The following is a 21,413-nucleotide window of genomic DNA, read 5'->3' as shown; positions in this document are numbered from 1 at the left end:
TGTTCCGGGTGGCGTGAGTTGCGAAACTATTCCATAGTTTTTCAAATGTACACCAAACTCGTAACTCAAATATTCTCCTCCACGATCAGATCGTAGAAACTTTATTTTCTTGTTACGATGATTTTCAACTTCACTCTGAAATTCTTTGAACTTTTCAAATGTTTCAGATTTATGTTTTATTAAGTAGATATACCCATATCTGCTTAAATCATCTGTGAAGGTGAGAAAATAACGATATCCGCCACGAGCCTCAATATTCATCGGACCACATACATCGGTATGTATGATTTCCAACAAATCTGTTGCTCTCTCCATAGTATCGGAGAACGGTGTTTTAGTCATCTTGCCCATGAGGCACGGTTCGCAAGTACCAAGTGATTCATAATCAAGTGGTTCCAAAAGTCCATCAGTATGGAGTTTCTTCATGCGCTTTATACCGATATGACCTAAACGACAGTGCCACAAATAAGTTGCACTTTCATTATCAACTCTGCATCTTTTGGCTTCAACATTATGAATATGTGTATTACTACTATTGAGATTCAATAAGAATAGACCACTCTTCAAGGGTGCATGACCATAAAAGATATTACTCATATAAATAGAACAACCATTATTCTCTGATTTAAATGAATAACCGTCTCGCATTAAACAAGATCCAGATATAATGTTCATGCTCAACGCTGGCACCAAATAACAATTATTTAGGTCTAATATTAATCCCGAAGGTAGATGTAGAGGTAACGTGCCGACTGCGATCACATCGACTTTGGAACCGTTTCCCACGTGCATTGTCACCTCGTCCTTTGCCAGTGCCCGCTTATTCCGTAGTCCCTGTTTCGAGTTGCAAATATTAGCAACAGAACCACGATCAAATACCCAGGTGCTACTGCGAGCTCTAGTAAGGTACACATCAATAACATGTATATCACATATACCTTTGTTCACCTTGCCATCCTTCTTATCCGCCAAATACTTGGGGCAGTTCCGCTTCCAGTGACCAGTCTGCTTGTAGTAGAAGCACTCAGTTTCAGGCTTAGGTCCAGACTTGGGTTTCTTCTCTTGAGTAGCAACTTGCTTGCCGTTCTTTTTGAAGTTCCCCTTCTTCTTACCTTTGCCCTTTTTCTTGAAACTAGTGGTCTTGTTAACCATCAACACTTGATGCTCCTTCTTGATTTCTACCTCCGTAGCTTTTAGCATTGCGAAGAGCTCGGGAATAGTTTTGTTCATCCCTTGCATATTATAGTTCATCACAAAGCTCTTGTAGCTCGGTGGCAGTGATTGGAGAATTCTGTCAATGACGCAATCATCCGGAAGATTAACTCCCAATTGAATCAAGTGATTATTATACCTAGACATTTTGAGTATATGCTCACTAACAGAACTGTTCTCCTCCATCTTGCAGCTATAGAACTTATTGGAGACTTCATATCTCTCAATTCGGGCATTTGCTTGAAATATTAACTTCAACTCCTGGAACATCTCATATGCTCCATGACGTTCAAAACGTCGTTGAAGTCCCGATTCTAAGCCGTAAAGCATGGCACACTGAACTATCGAGTAGTCATCAGCTTTGCTCTGCCAGACGTTCATAACATCTGGTGTTGCTCCAGCAGCAGGCCTGGCACCCAGCGGTGCTTCCAAGACGTAATTCTTCTGTGCAGCAATGAGGATAATCCTCAAGTTACGGACCCAGTCCGTGTAATTGCTACCATCATCTTTCAACTTTGCTTTCTCAAGGAACGCATTTAAAATTCAACGGAACAACAGCACGAGCCAGCTATCTACAATCAACATAAACAAGCAAGATACTATCAGGTACTAAGTTCATGATAAATTTAAGTTCAATTAATCATATTACTTAAGAACTCCCACTTAGATAGACATCCCTCTAATCTTCTAAGTGATTACGTGATCCAAATCAACTAAACCATAACCGATCATCACGTGAGATGGAGTAGTTTTCAATGGTGAACATCGTTTATGTTGATCATATCTACTATATGATTCACGCTTGACCTTTCGGTCTCCGTGTTCCGAGGCCATATCTGCATATGCTAGGCTCATCAAGTTTAACCTGAGTATTCTGCGTGTGCAAAACTGGCTTGCACCCGTTGTAGATGGACGTAGAGCTTATCACACCCGATCATCACGTGGTGTCTGGGCACGACGAACTTTGGCAACGGTGCATACTCAGGGAGAACACTTCTTGATAATTTAGTGAGAGATCATCTTATAATGCTACCGTCAATCAAAGCAAGATAAGATGCATAAAAAGATAAACATCACATGCAATCAATATAAGTGATATGATATTGCCATCATCATGTTGTGCTTGTGATCTCCATCTCCGAAGCACCGTCATGATCACCATCGTCACCGGCGCGACACCTTGATCTCCATCGCAGCATCGTTGTCGTCTCGCCAATCTTATGCTTCCACGACTATCACTAGCGTTTAGTAATAAAGTAAAGCATTACATCGCGATTGCATTGCATACAATAAAGCGACAACCATATGGCTCCTGCCAGTTGCCGATAACTCGGTTACAAAACATGATCATCTCATACAATAGAATTCAGCATCATGCCTTGACCATATCACATCACAACATGCCCTGCAAAAACAAGTTAGACGTCCTCTACTTTGTTGTTGCATGTTTTACGTGGCTGCTACGGGCTTAAGTAAGAACCAATCTCACCTACGCATCAAAACCACAACGATAGTTTGTCAAATAGACTCCGTTTTAACCTTCGCAAGGACCGGGCATAGCCATACTTGGTTCAACTAAAGTTGGAGAGACAGTCGCCCGCAAGCCATCTATGTGCAAAGCACGTCGAGGGAACCGGTCTCGCGTAAGCGTACGCGTAAGGTTGGTCCGGTTCGTCTCGTCCAACAATACCGCCGAACCAAAGTATGACATGCTGGTAGGCAGTATGACTTGTATCGTCCACAACTCACTTGTGTTCTACTCGTGCATATAACATCAACATAAATAACCTAGGCTCGGATGCCACTGTTGGGTTTCATAGAAATTTCAAAAAAATTCCTACGCACACGCAAGATCATGTGATGCATAGCAACGAGGGGGAGAGTGTTGTCTACGTACCCAACGCAGACCGACTGCGGAAGCGATGACACGACGTAGAGGAAGTAGTCGTACGTCTTCACGATCCAACTGGTCAAGCACCGAAACTACGGCACCTCCGAGTTCGAGCACACGTTCAGCTCGATGACGATCCCCAGACTCCGATCCAGCAAAGTGTCGGGGAAGAGTTCCGTCAGCATGACGGCGTGGTGACGATCTTGATGTACTACAGCAGCAGGGCTTCGCCTAAACTCCGCTACAGTATTATCGAGGAATATGGTGGCAGGGGCACCGCACACGGCTAAGGAATAGATCACGTGGATCAACTTGTGTGTCTAGAGGTGCCCCCTGCCTCCGTATATAAAGGAGTAGAGGGGGGGAGGCTGGCCGGCCAAGGAGGAGGGCGCAGGAGAGTCCTACTCCCTCTGGGAGTAGGAGTCCCCCCCCCAATCCTAGTCGGAATAGGATTCGCGGAGGGGGAAAAGAGGAGGAGGGGGCCGGCCACCTCTCCTAGTCCTAATAGGACTAGGGGAAGGGGGAGGCGCGCAGCCCATCTAGGGCAGCCCCTTCTCTTTTCCACTAAGGCCCACTATGGCCCATATAGCTCCCGGGGGGTTCCGGTAACCCTCCCGGTATTCCGGTAAAATCCTGATTTCACCCGGAACACTTCCGATATCCAAACATAGGCTTCCAATATATCAATCTTTATGTCTTGACCATTTCGAGACTCCTCGTCATGTCCATGATCACATCCGGGACTCCGAACAACATTCGGTACATCAAAATGCATAAACTCATAATATAACTGTCATCATAACCTTAAGCGTGTGGACCCTACGGGTTTGAGAACAATGTAGACATGACCGAGACACGTCTCTGGTCAATAACCAATAGCGGGACCTGGATGCCCATATTGGCTCCTACATATTCTACGAAGATCTTTATCGGTCAGACTGCATAACAACATACGTTGTTCCCTTTGTCATCGGTATGTTACTTGCCCGAGATTCGATCGTCGGTATCCAATACCTAGTTCAATCTCGTTACCGGCAAGTCTCTTTACTCGTTCCGTAATACATCATCTCGCAACTAACTCATTAGTTGTAATGCTTGCAAGGCTTATGTGATGTGCATTACCGAGAGGGCCCAGAGATACCTCTCCGACAATCGGAGTGACAAATCCTAATCTCAAAATACGCCAACCCAACATCTACCTTTGGAGACACCTGTAATGCTCCTTTATAATCACCCAGTTACGTTGTGACGTTTGGTAGCACCCAAAGTGTTCCTCCGGTAAACGGGAGTTGCATAACCTCATAGTCATAGGAACATGTATAAGTCATGAAGAAAGCAATAGCAACATACTAAACGATCGGGTGCTAAGCTAATGGAATGGGTCATGTCAATCAGATCATTCAAATAATGATGTGACCTCGTTAATCAAATAACAACTCATTGTTCATGGTCAGGAAACATAACCATCTTTGATTAACGAGCTAGTCAAGTAGAGGCATACTAGTGACACTTTGTTTGTCTATGTATTCACACATGTATTATGTTTCCGGTTAATACAATTCTAGCATGAATAATAAACATTTATCATGATTATAAGGAAATAAATAATAACTTTATTATTGCCTCTAGGGCATATTTCCTTCAAGTGCAAGCCCTGACATGTCCCTTATACTGTCCTTGCCAAGCAGAAGGGTAGTTCTTCCACTCCCAGTGCATGCAGTCTATGTTGCCAAGCATCCCCGGGAAGCCCCTGCTAGCATTCATCGCCAACAAACGGGCTGTATCTTCAGCTGTCGGCTCTCTCAAGTACTCAGGGCCAAACACAGCAATCACAGCCTTGCAGGACTTATACAAGGACTCTAGGCATGTAGACTCTCTCATACGGACGTACTCGTCAATGAGATCACCGGGCACTCCGTATGCAAGCATTCGGATGGCGGCAGTGCATTTCTGATAAGAGGAGAAACCAATCTTGCCGACGGCATCCTGTTTGCACTCGAAGTAGTCATCATAGCCGACCACTCCCTCTCTAATATGGTTGAAAACATGCCTACTCATACGGAACCGGCAGTGGAATTTGTGATGTTTGAACAACGGGTTTGTTGTATCAAAGTAGTCCTTCCAGAGAAGAAAATGCCCGCTCACCCGGTTACGATTCAACGCCGGAAGGTGGCCCGGAATGGAGCCACGGAACAACGGCCGCTGGTTGTTGAGGTGGTGATGGACCAACACGGCAGCCAATATCTCCTCCTCGTCATCGGACGATGAATCGTCGGAGTCGCAAATGAAATTGTGGAAAAAGAACTCGTCGGCGGAGTCCATTTTCGTACCTTGGCAAACTGTCGACCAGCTTGCGGGCGTCGAAGGAGACGGCCGGCGAGGGGAAACGCGGCACCCACAGACCAGCTAGCTGCCCTGCCGGAGTCCGACGAGTGTAACGGCGTCCGACAAGCGTGCCGGTCGTATGAGGCGGGGGCGTCGAGGCGTCTTCTTGGTCGCGATGGCTGGGCGGTGGGGGAAGTGGCGGCGGGAACCAGCTTGCTCCCCGGCGGCAAAACGGCGGCGGCGGGTAACTGGGGGCAGGGGCGGCGTTGCTGGGCGGATGTGGAGGCGGCGACAGCTGGAAGAGTCGCCGGCAAAATGGGCGGCGGCGTCAGTGATGGAGGAGGCGGGGGCGAGGATTGCTTGTTGGCCGGGGGGAGGGAAGGCCAATGTGCCACAGACGAGCGGGCCCGGGGACAGGAGTAGGCGAGCGCGCGCGCGTCCGTCGCGTGTCCGCGCCGACGCAAATCAGGCTAAAAAATGGGCCGAGAATGGGTCGCCTGCGAATGAAAAACGGACACGCGTCTGTTTGGGTCGGCGCGTTGGGCCGCCTTTTCTGTCGGCGCCGACCCAAACGGACGGCGGCGGACGAAATGGGTCGCCCCATTGGAGTTGCTCTTACTTTCTCCATCGAGAGAGAAGAGGGCTCGTGTCCTACTTAACCCTACACGCTGTCACCCAAGTGTGGGCCGGAAACTTGCTGTTGGGCTTTGCTTCACGTCTTGGTCGTTCCCGTCCGTCCGCTGAAGAAACAGCCTGGCCCGTAGTGGTAGCTGCAGGTGGGGCAAGGGTGGCAGGGACTGTAACATCCCCTCCCCCTCGAGACACAGCTTATCCTCAAGCTGGTGCATCCGGGAAGTGGTGTTGGAGCTCAGTGACGTTTTCCCATGTTGCCAGCTCCAGTGGTTGGTCTGTTCAACACACATGGACCTGTGATGCGCTGGTGCCTCCGTGCTAAACGACTCGGTGCTCCAGGATGTCCTCCGGGACTGGGCTTGCCGCCACTGCTGCTGGAAGTTGCTCGAGGGCATGCTTAGTAAGTGGTAGAGCTTGACGAAGTTGGGAGACGTGGAATACCAGATGCACGGTGCTATAGTCCGGCAGCTGAAGCTTGTAGGCCACGGCTCCCACGCGTTGTAGTATCTTATAAGGCCCAAAGTACTTGAAGGCCAACTTCTGGTTGGTGCGGGTGGTCACTGAACGTTGCACATACGGTTGTAGCTTCAGGAACACCCAGTCATTGACGGCGAAGACGCGGTCGGAGCGACGCTCGTCAGCAGACTCCTTCATTTGTTGTCGTGCCCGCAGAAGATGTTGGTGGATCAACGCCTCCATTTGAGCCCTGTCTTGTAGCGAAGGAAGGTTTCAAGGCATTGGTTAACCCGCTCCGTTTGCCCATCTGCTGTATCTACTTTATCTGCTGCCTTTTTTGTGTTCTGTGTAGTACGTCTTGCTTGGTCAAAACTAAGAATGCTCGCTGTTTGTTTTGATCGGCAAGAGTTGGCCGTGCTTTTGGCTCTGCAGTGCACCGCCTCTGCTTCTTTTTGCCTCAAATTGATCCTCTGGGGCACTGCTTTTTTTGCATGCGGTTTGCGTAGCAATCCTCTTTGGTGGAAAAAGGTTGGGTCGCCTATTGGCAGAGCAGCAGCAGATAAGCTGGCTGTCTCGCAGCTTTGCCTGCCACCGTTTCCCTGTATTTGTTTCTCTCATATCATCTCGCCTGCCACTGTTTCTTTTTTTGTTGCGCAAGTACGTTGTCACATTGTTCTTTATTTTCCAGTTTTGTTTACTTTTGATGAAAAATACGGATGAATCGGCTGGTGATTAACTTTGGCTGCTGTTGTTAATTACTGTGGATTTTGGATGCAGGACCCGCTCCCCCCGCCACCGTCGTCAGCAGCCCCCCGCCCCCGCCACCGTCCGCCGCACCTCGCCGCAAGCAGCCAGCGCGTACGAACCTCTCTCCCTCTCGCCTGCATCTCGCTCTGTTTATCCGTGTCCATATGTTGATCAGCCTTGTTTACATACTGATATGTGCTCTGGATCGGTTCTCGCAGACGACGCACCACCGCCGCCGCCGTCGAGCGAGAAGCCGTCGTCCCAGGAGCATGAAGGCGGCGCCGCCCACAACATGGCCGTCCCCACCCAGGCGGCTGCTTCTCTGGTGTCTACAACCCACCAGCCAGCGGGTACGCCCCCCACCCCCTCTCTCTCTTCTGCACTCTATCAAATCTCGAACAGTAATTTTGCTAGTTATTGCGTACAGTAGCATTTTTGGTCCTTGGCTAGAAGATCAACTGTACTAGAATCATGTTCAATTGTTTTTTTGGTCCTCGGCTAGATGATGCAGATGTCTTATTTGCTAGTATTAGAGGAAAAAAATCCATGCAGTTCCTTTGTAAGTAGCGATTTAGTTACAGTCCTGCTTGCTATTCGATGCCGGACGCATAGCAAAAGTTTTTACTCTGTAGTGGCAGGCATCCACTGTGCTATGGCTGATCTGTCCTTTGAATCGATTGGCTTCGCAGGCGATGCTCCTGCCCCGCAGCCGTCCCCTCCTCCTCAGCAGGATCGTGCCGAGAATGCTTTTCTGATTCTTGGCTATGTTTTTACAGCAGTTCTCTACTTATCACAGGGGTAAGATCCCGACTAGGCTTATGGCTTTTTTAAAGTAATTTTTGCCCTCTCGATTTCTACTTAAGTCGTCTGATTCTGATTTTGTTTCGTGGCATGCAGTCCAACTGTTTGGGGCATATGGGTGGCGCGGCAAGTGGGGCAGTCCAAGGTGGATATGTTTGTGGTTACACTTGCTAGCTACGTCGTTTGGATGATGTACGGGCTAGCCGATCCTCCCACACCCCCATTTGTGATTCTCAACGCTGTTGGCATTGTATTTGAGGTGAATCACACCATCTTCCTTTGTTTTATCCTGTCCATCGGCAAAACACATATGTCATGTTTATTTTTGAAACGTATTTAATTGCCACCTTCATGCCACTTTTATCAACTGTCACACGCGCAATAGGGTCAAATGGTCTATGCAAAGGCTATAATCTGTAGTATTAAGTAGCAACAAACACGGCAAACAAATCAACCGTAGATTTCAGTTCCTAAAAAAACCAGTAGATTTCCTGATGTACACCGAATTAATCTGTACTTACATGCGTGTTTCAGCTTCTGTACCTTGGATTGTTCTTTTGCTTCTCCGAACCCCAGGGCCAAATGAGTGTTACTATTTGCCTGGCGGCGATCGCTGGAGCTTCTGCCATAGTAGCTCCTCCTGTTTTTTCAGTTGCACCGGATCCACAGCTTGTCTTTGGCATCATTGGGGATGTCATCAGCATCGTTATGTACTTTGGGCCGCTCCGCGAAGTGGTAGTTATTCCCGATCCTAATCTTTGTAGTCCGTTTTGATAGCTTATGTGTCACAGTTTTCTAACGTACTGCCCCAATCAGATCTCTGTGTGGCGGGAGAACAACGTAGGGAACATGTCTCTGCTGGTGGCTGTGGCTTTGTTCCTCAACGGCGTCTCCTGGACGGCGTATGGTCACTTGGCTGACAACCTATACTTCATAGTAAGTTTTACTCACTACATTCTCATTTTGTGATTGGGTGTGAAACCAAGTCTGAATTCTCTTTTCTGCAGGTGCCGGGCTACTTTGGTATCTTTTTTGGAGCAATGCAGATAATAGTGTGGGTTTTAGTGAGGTTCATTTACCATGGTTGAGGCACTATTTGGAAACAGCACTTTTCTTCTCTGCGACGCCACTCAAAGGACAAGGACGCTCCGAAAGCAATTCACCCTCGCGCTGGACACACGTCGTGGGGAGCTACTTCGCATCGCCTGGGACTGAATCTCCCCCTTGCTGAATCTGTTGATTAGTAGTTTGTTTTGCTATTTCAGTAGGGGCAATGTAATGAAAAAAGGACAAGACTTGCTAGTAGTTGAGTGGTTGAACTTCTGAATCTGGTGTGTGCTGCTTCTTGAGCAGGATGGGTTTTTAAGTTTGTAAGGGCTGTTGCCCGAATCTGGCTGTGTGTGTGTTCTGTTTGCCTCATCAATTAAAATGGCGCGGGGGGTAAACCCCTATCTTAAAAAAAGACTATGTGCTCGATATGCTCAGCATAGCATGCCTGTTTGGTTTGTAAGGGGAGACGTGGCTTTCAAAAATATTTGCTGTGCATCGCACAATATTTGTTATGTAACCATGGTATGGTAATAATCTGTCTGTTTGATCCGTCTATTTGATCGAACATTAGAGCAATTTCAATGGGCCGACCCAAATGACGATGCATTTGTCCGCTTTTTGTTCGTTTGGGTCGGCCGCCCGCCTGGCGTCTGCCCAGTTTTGCATTTGAGCAGTGGCGGAGCCACGTCCTGGCCACCCTGGGCAACTGCCCGGGCTCTGCCCAAATATTTCCATTAGCTTATAGTAAGAGCTTGATAATTAATCACTAGTTTTTGTAGCCAAATGCTAATGAAGCACATCCCTTTGTATTTTGCCCAGGCTCCATGGATGGGCTAGCTCCGCCACTGCATTTGGGTCGGCAGTGCGCCCAATGCGCCGACCCATATGTGCCGGCGCGGCCGGCTGGCCGCCTAATTATACATTGATTTGCATTCAACATATTTTATCAAATGAAGATGTTTAGTCTGGCAGCCCAAATAAATAGTATAGTTTTACAACCAAATACAAATAAAAATGTTTCACATACTTTTGCAAACAAATAAAAGAAGATACATCTATTGGTTCCCAACATGAGCCCACATATGCTCAACCAAATCATTTTGCAGTTGCACGTGAGTTTCACAATCACGCATGTCTTCATGAAATTGAGTGAACTGCTCAAATGTTGCCGCTACTCCATGCTCAGGCGCAACATTCTCACCCTGAAACTCAAAGCCTTGATCGTACAGACGTTCCGGGCACTTGTCTTCTACGATCATATTGTGCATGATCACACAAGCAGTCATCACCTCCCATAGTTTCTGCGTGCTCCAAGTATTAGCAGGATACCGAACGATGCCCCATCAAGATTGCAAAACACCAAAGGCACGCTTGACATCCTTTCTAGCACTCTCTTGCTCTTGGGAAAATCTTTTCCTTTTCTCTCCGACAGGGTTGAATATTGTCTTGACAATAGTGGTCCACTGAGGATAGATACCGTCACCCAGATAGTACCCTTTGTCATAGTTGTGGCCGCTGACAGTAAAGTTCACCGGTGGGCTGTTGCCTTCGGCAAGCCTAGCAAACACCGGCGAGCGCTGAAGCACGTTGATATCATTGTGTGATCCAGCCATGCCAAAGAAAGAGTGTCAGATCCAGAGATCTTGAGACGCCACGACCTCTAGTATGACAGTGCAAGCCTTGACTTGTCCCTTATACTGCCCTTGCCAAGCAGAAGGGCAGTTCTTGCACTCCTTGTGCATGCAGTCTATGCTGCCAAGCATCCCCGGGACACCCCTGCTAGCATTCATCGCCAACAAACGGGTTGTATCTTCAGTTGTCGGCTCTCTCAAGTACTCAGGGCCAAACACGGCAATAACAGCCTTCCAGAACTTATACAGGGACTGTAGGCATGTAGACTCGCTCATACGGACGTACTCGTTAATGAGATCACCGGGCACTCCGTATGCAAGCATTCGGATGGCGGCAGTGCATTTCTTATAAGAGGAGAAACCAATCTTGCCGACGGTATCCTCTTTGCACTCGAAGTAGTCATCATAGCCGACTACTCCCTCTCTAATATGGTTGAAAACATGCCTATTCATACGGAACCGGCGGCGGAATTTGTAATGTTTGAACAACGGGTTTGTTGTATCAAAGTAGTCCTTCCAGAGAAGGAAATGCCCGCTCTCTCGGTTGCGATTCAACGCCGGAAGGTGGTCCGGAATGGAGCCACGGAACAACGGCCGCTGGCTGTTGAGGTGGTGATGGACCAACACGACAGCCAATATCTCCTCGTCGCCGTCGGGCGACGAATCGTCGGAGTCGCAAAGGAAATTTTGAAAAAAGAACTCGTCGGCGGAGTCCATTTCATACCTTGGCAAACTGTCGAACAGCTTGCGGGCATCGATGAAGGAGACGGCCGGCGAGGGGAGTCGTTATTGGGGAACGTTGCAGAAAACAAAAATTTTCCTACTCGTTTCACCAAGATCATCTATGAGTTCATCTAGCAACGAGTCAACAGATGCATCTACATACCTTTGTAGATGGCGCACGGAAGCGTTCAAAAGAACGGTGATTATGTAGTCGTACTCGACGTGATCCAAATCACCGATGACCAGCGCCGAACGGACGGCACCTCCGCGTTCAACACACGTACGGGATGGGAGACGTCTCCTCCTTCTTGATCCAGCAAGGGGGAAGGAGAGGTTGATGAAGATCCAGCAGAACGACGGTGTGGTGGTGGATGCAGGGCGTCACAGAAGCAGGGCTTCACCAAGACTACGAGGGAGAGACGTAACGGGGATATGGAGGCGCCAGGGGGCTGGTCTAAAATCCCTCCTCTCCCCCCACTATATATAGGAGGGCCAAGGGGGGGGTGGTGCGCAGCCTAGGAGATCCAATCTCCTAGGTGCGGCTGCCAAGGGGAGGTTTCCCTCCCCCCCAAGGCACCTAGAGGTGCCTTCCACCACTTGGACTCTTCCTTTGTGGAAACCCTAGGCGCATGGGCCTATAGGGGCTGGTGCCCTTGGCCCATATAGGCCAAGGCGCACCCCCTACAGCCCATGTGGCCCCCCGGGACAGGTGGCCCCACCCGGTAGGCCCCCGGGACCCCTCCGGTGGTCCCGGTACAATACCGATAACCCCGAAACTTGTCCCGATGGCCAAAACAGCACTTCCTATATATAATTCTTTACCTCCGGACCATTCCGGAACTCCTCGTGACGTCCGGGATCTCATCCGGGACTCCGAACAATATTCGGGTTACTGCATATACATATCTTCACAACCTTAGCGTCACCGAACCTTAAGTGTGTAGACCCTACGGGTTCGGGAGACAAGCAGACATGACCGAGACGACTCTCCAATCAATAACCAATAGCGAGATCTGGATACCCATGTTGGCTCCCACATGCTCCACGATGATCTCATCGGATGAACCACGATGTCGAGGATTCAATCAACCCCGTACGCTATTCCCTTTGTCAATCGATATGTTACTTGCCCGAGATTCGATCGTCGGTATCCCAATACCTCGTTCAATCTCGTTACCGACAAGTCACTTTACTCGTACCGTAATGCATGATCCCATGACCAGACACTAGGTCACTTTGAGCTCATTATGATGATGCATTATCGAGTGGGCCCAGCGATACCTCTCCGTCATACGGAGTGACAAATCCCAGTCTTGATCCATGTCACCCAACAGGCACTTTCGGAGATACCCGTAGTCTACCTTTATAGTCACCCAGTTACGTTGTGACGTTTGGCATACCCAAAGCACTCCTACGGTATCCGGGAGTTACACGATCTCATGGTCTAAGGAAAAGATACTTGACATTGGAAAACTCTAGCAAACGAACTATACGATCTTGTGCTATGTTTAGGATTGGGTCTTGTCCATCACATCATTCTCCTAATGATGTGATCTCGTTATCAATGACATCCAATGTCCATAGTCAGGAAACCATGACTATCTGTTGATCAACGAGCTAGTCAACTAGAGGCTTACTAGGGACATGTTGGTGTCTGTTATTCACACATGTATTACGATTTCCGGATAACACAATTATAGCATGAATAAAGACAATTATCATGAACAAGGAAATATAATAATAAAGCTTTTATTATTGCCTCTAGGGCATATTTCCAACAGTCTCCCACTTGCACTAGAGTCAATAATCTAGTTACATTGTGATGAATCGAACACCCATGGAATTCTGGTGTTGATCATGTTTTGCCCTAGGGAGAGGTTTAGTCAACGGATCTGCTACATTCAGGTCCGTATGCACTTTACAAATCTCTATGTCTCCATCTTGAACATTTTCACGAATGGAGTTGAAGCGACGCTTGATGCGCCTTGTCTTCTTGTGAAACCTGGGCTCCTTGGCAAGAGCAATAGCTCCAGTGTTGTCACAGAAGAGCTTGATCGGCCCCGACGCATTGGGTATGACTCCTAGGTCGGTGATGAACTCCTTCACCCATATTGCTTCATGTGCTGCCTCCGAGGCTGCCATGTACTCCGCTTCACATGTAGATCCCGCCACGACGCTTTGCTTGCAACTGCACCAGCTTACTGCCCCACCATTCAAAATATACACGTATCCGGTCTGTGACTTAGAGTCATCCAGATCTGTGTCGAAGCTAGCGTCGACGTAACCCTTTACGACGAGCTCTTCGTCACCTCCATAAACGAGAATCATTTCCTTAGTCCTTTTCAGGTACTTCAGGATATTCTTGACCGCTGTCCAGTGTTCCTTGCCGGGATTACTTTGGTACCTTCCTACCAAACTTACGGCAAGGTTTACATCAGGTCTGGTACACAGCATGGCATACATAATAGAACCTATGGCTGAGGCATAGGGGATGACACTCATCTCTTCTATTTCTTCTGCCGTGGTCGGACATTGAGCTGAGCTCAATTTCGTACCTTGCAACACAGGCAAGAACCCCTTCTTAGACTGATCCATATTGAACTTCTTCAATATCTTATCAAGGTATGTGCTTTGTGAAAGACCTATGAGGCGTCTCGATCTATCTCTATAGATTTTGATGCCTAATATATAAGCAGCTTCTCCAAGGTCCTTCATTGAAAAACTTTTATTCAAGTAGGCCTTGATGCTGTCCAAGAGTTCTATATCATTTCCCATCAAAAGTATGTCATCTACATATAATATGAGAAATGCTACAGAGCTCCCACTCACTTTCTTGTAAACGCAGGCTTCTCCATAAGTCTGCGTGAACCCTAACGCTTTGATCATCTCATCAAAGCGAATGTTCCAACTCCGAGATGCTTGCACCAGCCCATAAATCGAGCGTTGGAGCTTGCACACCTTGTCAGCATTCTTAGGATCGACAAAACCTTCCGGCTGCATCATATACAATTCTTCCTTAAGGAAACCATTAAGGAATGCTGTTTTGACGTCCATTTGCCATATTTCATAATCATAGAATGCAGCAATCGCTAACATGATTTGGACGGACTTCAGCTTCGCTACCGGTGAGAAAGTCTCATCGTAGTCAACCCCTTGAACTTGTCGATAACCCTTAGCGACAAGCCGAGCTTTATAGATGGTCACATTACCATCCGCGTCTGTCTTCTTCTTAAAGATCCATTTATTTTCTATGGCTCGCCGTTCAACGGGCAAGTCAGTCAAAGTCCATACTTCATTTTCATACATGGATCCTATCTCGGATTTCATGGCTTCCAGCCATTTTTCGGAATCCGGGCCCGCCATCGCTTCTTCATAGTTCGAAGGTTCACCGTTGTCTAACAACATGATTTCCAAGACAGGGTTGCCGTACCACTCTGGTGCGGAACGTGTCCTTGTGGACCTTCGAATTTCAGTAGGAGCTTGATCAGAAGTATCTTGATCATTATCATTAACTTCCTCTCTAGTCGGTGCTGGCACCTCAGGAACATTTTCTTGAGTTGCGCCATTTTCTGGTTCAAGAGGTAATACTTCATCAAGCTCTACTTTCCTCCCACTTACTTCTTTCGAGAGAAACTCTTTCTCTAGAAAGGACCCATTCTTGGCAACAAAGATCTTGCCTTCGGATCTGAGGTAGAAGGTGTACCCAATAGTTTCTTTTGGGTATCCTATGAAGATGCATTTTTCCGACTTGGGTTCGAGCTTTTCAGGTTGAAGTTTCTTGACATAAGCATCGCATCCCCAAACTTTTAGAAACGACAGCTTAGGTTTCTTCCCAAACCATAATTCATACGGTGTCGTCTCAACGGATTTCTATGGAGCCCTATTTAAAGTGAATGCAGCAGTCTCTAAAGCATAGCCCCAAAAAGATAGCGGTAAATCGGTAAGAGACATCATAGATCGCACCATATCTAATAGAGTGCGATTACAACGTTCGGACACACCGTTACGCTGAGGTGTTCCAGGCGGCGTGAGTTGTGAAACTATTCCACATTTTCTTAAGTGTGTGCCAAACTCGTGACTCAAGTATTCTCCTCCACGATCTGATCGTAGAAACTTGATTTTCCTGTCACGTTGATTTTCAACCTCACTCTGAAATTCCTTGAACTTTTCAAAGGTTTCAGACTTGTGTTTCATTAAGTAGATATACCCATACCCACTTAAATCATCAGTGAGGGTGAGAACATAACGATAGCCACCGCGAGCCTCAACACTCATCGGACCGCACACATCAGTATGTATGATTTCCAATAAGTCGGTTGCTCGCTCCATTGTTCCTGAGAACGGAGTCTTGGTCATTTTACCCATAAGGCATGGTTCGCACGTGTCAAATGATTCATAATCAAGAGACTCTAAAAGTCCATCCGCATGGAGCTTCTTCATGCGTTTGACACCTATGTGACCAAGGCGGCAGTGCAACAAGTATGTGGGACTATCATTATCAACCTTACTTCTTTTGGTACTCACATTATGAACATGTGTAGCATCACGTTCGAGATTCATAAAGAATAAACCATTCACCATAGGAGCATGACCATAAAACATATCTCTCATAAAAATGGAACAACCATTATTCTCAGATTTAAAAGAGTAGCCATCTCGAATTAAACGAGATCCCGATACAATGTTCATGCTCAAAGCTGGCACTAAATAACAATTATTAAGGTTTAAAACTAATCCCGAAGGGAGATGCAGAGGTAGCGTGCCGACGACGATCACATTGACCTTGGAACCAATCCCGACACGCATCGTCACCTCATCCTTTGCCAGTTTCCGCTTATTCCGCAGCCCCTGCTTTGAGTTACAAATGTGAGCAACTGCACTGGTATCAAATACCCAGGAGCTACTACGGGCACTAGTAAGGTACACATCAATTACATGTATATCACATATACCTTTTGTTTTGCCGGCCTTCTTATCCGCTAAGTACTTAGGGCAGTTCCGCTTCCTGTGACCGCTTCCCTTGCAATAAAAGCACTCAGTCTCGGGCTTGGGTCCATTCTTTGGCTTCTTCCCGGCAGCTTGCTTGCCGGGCGCGGCAACCTCCTTGCCGTCCTTCTTGAAGTTCTTTTTACCCTTGCCTTTCTTGAACTTAGTGGTTTTATTGACCATCAACACTTGATGCTCCTTCTTGACTTCTACCTCCGCTGATTTCAGCATTGAGAACAACTCAGGAATGGTCTTTTGCATCCCCTGCATGTTGAAGTTCATCACAAAGCTCTTGTAGCTTGGTGGAAGCGACTGGAGGATTCTGTCAATGACCGCATCATCCGGGAGATTAACTCCCAGCTGAGACAAGCGGTTATGCAACCCAGACATAGTGAGTATGTGCTCACTGACAGAACTATTTTCCTCCATCTTACAGTTGAAGAACTTATCGGAGACTTCATATCTCTCGATCCAGGCATGAGCTTGAAAAACCATTTTCAGCTCTTCGAACATCTCGTATGCTCCATGTCTCTCAAAACGTTTTTGGAGCCCCGACTCTAAGCTGTAAAGCATGCCGCACTGAACGAGGGAGTAGTCGTCAACACGTGTCTGCCAAGCGTTCATAATGTCTTGGTTCTGTGGGACGGGAGGATCACCTAGCGGTGCTTGTAGGACATAATCTTTCTTGGCAGCTATGAGGATGATCCTCAGGTTCCGAACCCAGTCCGTATAGTTGCTGCCATCGTCTTTCACCTTGGTTTTCTCTAGGAACGCGTTGAAGTTGAGGACTACGTTGGCCATTTGATCTACAAGACATATTGCAAAGATTTTAGACTAAGTTCATGATAATTAAGTTCATCTAATCAAATTATTAATGAACTCCCACTTAGATTAGACATCCCTCTAGTCATCTAAGTATTACATGATCCGAGTTAACTAGACCGTGTCGGATCATCACGTGAGACGGACTAGTCAACGTCGGTGAACATCTTCATGTTGATCGTATCTTCTATACGACTCATGCTCGACCTTTCGGTCTTCTATGTTCCGAGGCCATGTGTGTACATGCTAGGCTCGTCAAGTCAACCTCAGTGTTTGCATGTGTAAATCTTTCTTACACCCGTTGTATGCGAACGTCTGAATAAAACACCCGATCATCACGTGGTGTTTTGAAACAGCGAACTGTCGCAATGGTGCACAGTTAGGGGGAACACTTCTTGAAATTATTATGAGGGATCATCTTATTTACTACCGTCTTTCTAAGTAAACAAGATGCAAAACATGATAAACATCACATGCAATCAATTAATAAACGTGACACGATATGGCCAATATCACATAGCTCCTTTGATCTCCATCTTGGGGCTCCATGATCATCTTGTCACCGGCTTGACACCATGATCTCCATCATCATGATCTCCATCATCGTGTCTCCATGAAGTTGCTCGCCAACTATTACTTCTACTACTATGGCTAACGCGTTTAGCAATAAAGTAAAGTAATTTACATGGCGTTCCTCGATGACATGCAGGTCATATAAAAGAATAAAGACAACTCCTATGGCTCCTGCCGGTTGTCATACTCATCGACATGCAAGTCGTGATTCCTATTACAATAGCATGAACATCTCATACAACACATATAGATCATTCATCATTCATCACAACTTTGGCCATATCATATCACAAACCACTTGCTGCAAAAACAAGTTAGACGTCCTCTAATTGTTGTTGCAAGTTTTACGTGGCTGAATTAGGGTTCTAGCAAGAACGTCTTCTTACCTACATTAAAGCCACAACGTGATTTGTCAACTTCTATTTACCCTTCATAAGGACCCTGTTCATCGAATCCGCTCCAACTAAAGTGGGAGAGACAGACACCCGCCAGCCACCTTATGCAACTAGTGCATGTTAGTCGGTGGAACCGGTCTCACGTAAGCGTACGTGTAAGGTTGGTCCGGGCCGCTTCATCCCACAATACCGCTGAAGCAAGAAAAGACTAGTAACGGCAATAAAGTTGACAAATCTACGCCCACAACTAATTGTGTTCTACTCGCGCAAGAAGAACTACGCATAGACCTAGCTCATGATGCCACTATTGGGGAACGTTGCAGAAAACAAAAAAATTCCTACTCGTTTCACCAAGATCATCTAGGAGTTCATCTAGCAACGAGTCAACGGATGCATCTACATACCTTTGTAGATGGCGCACGGAAGCATTCAAAAGAACGGTGATTATGTAGTCGTACTCGACGTGATCCAAATCACCGATGACCAGCGCCGAACGGACGGCACCTCCGCGTTCAACACACGTACGGGACGGGAGACGTCTCCTCCTTCTTGATCCAGCAAGGGGGAAGGAGAGGTTGATGAAGATCCAGCAGCATGACGGTGTGGTGGTGGATGCAGGGCGTCACAGAAGCAGGGCTTCGCCAAGACTACGAGGGAGAGACGTAACGGGGAGATGGAGGCGCCAGGGGGCTGGTCTAAAATCCCTCCTCTCCCCCCACTATATATAGGAGGGCCAAGGGGGGGGGGTGAGCAGCCTAGGAGATCCAATCTCCTAGGTGCGGCTGCCAAGGGGAGGTTTCCCTCCCCCCCAAGGCACCTAGAGGTGCCTTCCACCACTTGGACTCTTCCTTTGTGGAAACCCTAGGTGCATGGGCCTATAGGGGCTGGTGCCCTTGGCCCATATAGGCCAAGGCGCACCCCCTACAGCCCATGTGGCCCCCCGGGAAAGGTGGCCCCACCCGGTGGGCCCCCGGGACCCCTCCGGTGGTCCCGGTACAATACCGATAAACCCGAAACTTGTCCCGATGGCCAAAACAGCACTTCCTATATATAATTCTTTACCTCCGGACCATTCCGGAACTCCTCGTACGTCCGGGATCTCATCTAGGACTCCGAACAATATTCGGGTTACTGCATATACATATCTTCACAACCCTAGCGTCACCGAACCTTAAGTGTGTAGACCCTACGGGTTCGGGAGACAAGCAGACATGACCGAGACGACTCTCCAGTCAATAACCAACAGCGGGATCTGGATACCCATGTTGGCTCCCACATGCTCCACGATGATCTCATCAGATGAACCACGATGTCGAGGATTCAATCAACCCCGTACGCTATTCCCTTTGTCAATCGATATGTTACTTGCCCGAGATTCGATCGTCGGTATCCCAATACCTCGTTCAATCTCGTTACCGACAAGTCACTTTACTCGTACCGTAATGCATGATCCCATGACCAGACACTTGGTCACTTTGAGCTCATTATGATGATGCGTTACCGAGTGGGCCCAGCGATACCTCTCCGTCATACGGAGTGACAAATCCCAGTCTTGATCCATGTCACCCAACAGACACTTTCAGAGATACCCGTAGTCTACCTTTATAGTCACCCAGTTACGTTGTGACGTTTGGCATACCCAAAGCACTCCTACGGTATCCGGGAGTTACACGTTCTCATGGTCTAAGGAAAATATACCTGACATTGGAAAACTCTAGCAAATGAACTATACGATCTTGTGCTATGTTTAGGCTTGGGTCTTGTCCATCACATCATTCTCCTAATGATGTGATCTCGTTATCAATGACATCCAATGTCCATAGTCAGGAAACCATGACTATCTGTTGATCAACGAGCTAGTCAACTAGAGGCTTACTAGGGACATGTTGGTGTCTGTTATTCACACATGTATTACGATTTCCGGATAACACAATTATAGCATGAATAAAGACAATTATCATGAACAAGGAAATATAATAATAAAGCTTTTATTATTGCCTCTAGGGCATATTTCCAACAGTCGTGGCGCCCACAGACCAGCTAGCTGCCCTGCCGGCGTCCGACGAGTGTGACGGCGTCCGACGAGCGCAGGAAAGCGCAGCGCAGGTGCAGGGCTTCAAGAACCAAAAGACGCCGCCGGAGTCGATGCGACGGCCGTGCTCGTGGCTACCACGTCCTCCTCGAGTACCTCTCCCATTCCGACCTCGCCCGCGTCCCCGCCTCGGGGAGGCTCGTGACCACGCTCTTCCAGACCACCAGCCGCGCGCCCTTCGACCTCGGCGTCGGCAACCTCATGGCCGCAGGCTCCGCCATCTTTGTCCGTTCCCCCGCGCTGTCGACTCCCGGGTCGAACGCCACCGAGCTCAGCGCCGTCACCAGGGAGTCATACAACACCAGTGTGCTCGCCATGGGCTGCCTCATCGTGCCCTCCGGCTTCGACATCACCGCGTCCGGCTCCGAGAGCCGCCCGTCCCCCGTGGTCAACATCACCGACGCGCGCGGGTTCAACGTGGCCGCCTCCATGCTCGAGGCCTCCGGCGTGGCGGACGACTTCGAGGCCGAAGAGCGGGGCGCCGGCATCACCATCTTCGTCCCCACCGACGACGCGCTCGCGGCCCTCCCCGCCACCGACCGCCTCCAGTCCCTCCCCTCCGACTGCAAGGCCGTGGTGCTGCACTCCTACCACCCGCTCGGGTCCCTCAGTTCATCGTGAACCCCGTCCAGCCCATGCTCGCCACCGAGCGCAATGAGGCCGGCAGCTCCACGCTCAATATCACGCGCTTCAACGGCTCCATCGCGATCGACACCGGCATCGTGCAGGCGTCCATCACCTGCACGGTGTTCGACCAAAATCCCGTGGCGATCTTCGCCGTCTCCAAGGTCCTGCTGCCCAAGGAAATGTTCGACCGCGGGAATACCGCAAGCCCGAGAGTTGCGGCGCCTCCGGTGACCATGACGCCAGCCAGACCTCTCCGATGGCCTGCGAACGCCGCCGACGAAGCTGTCGTCCCCGCCGGCCCGGCGTGGCCAGGACAACTAGCCATCGTCGGCATCGGCAAGAGACACGAACTGGTGGTGTATAGCGTTGGTCTGCCTGCTCCCACCTCTGGTATGAGATCCAGGTGGTACCTTTGCTTCCACAATTTTTCCTTCTCCTTTTACAATTTC

At 48.4% G+C, this 21,413-nt stretch overlaps 1 pseudogene; it reads left to right on the top strand.

Annotated features, from left to right (window-relative positions):
• Nucleotides 1–9,634: 9,634 nt before the first annotated feature.
• Nucleotides 9,635–21,360, top strand: LOC123083979 (fasciclin-like arabinogalactan protein 4; annotated as a pseudogene).
• The last annotated feature ends 53 nt before the right edge of the window (nt 21,361–21,413 follow it).

Source organism: Triticum aestivum, chromosome 4A (genome assembly GCF_018294505.1).
Source record: "Triticum aestivum cultivar Chinese Spring chromosome 4A, IWGSC CS RefSeq v2.1, whole genome shotgun sequence".
NCBI lineage: Eukaryota > Viridiplantae > Streptophyta > Magnoliopsida > Poales > Poaceae > Triticum > Triticum aestivum.
The sequence above is the reverse complement of the archived record's forward strand: the minus strand, read 5'-3'. Positions and strand labels throughout refer to the sequence as shown.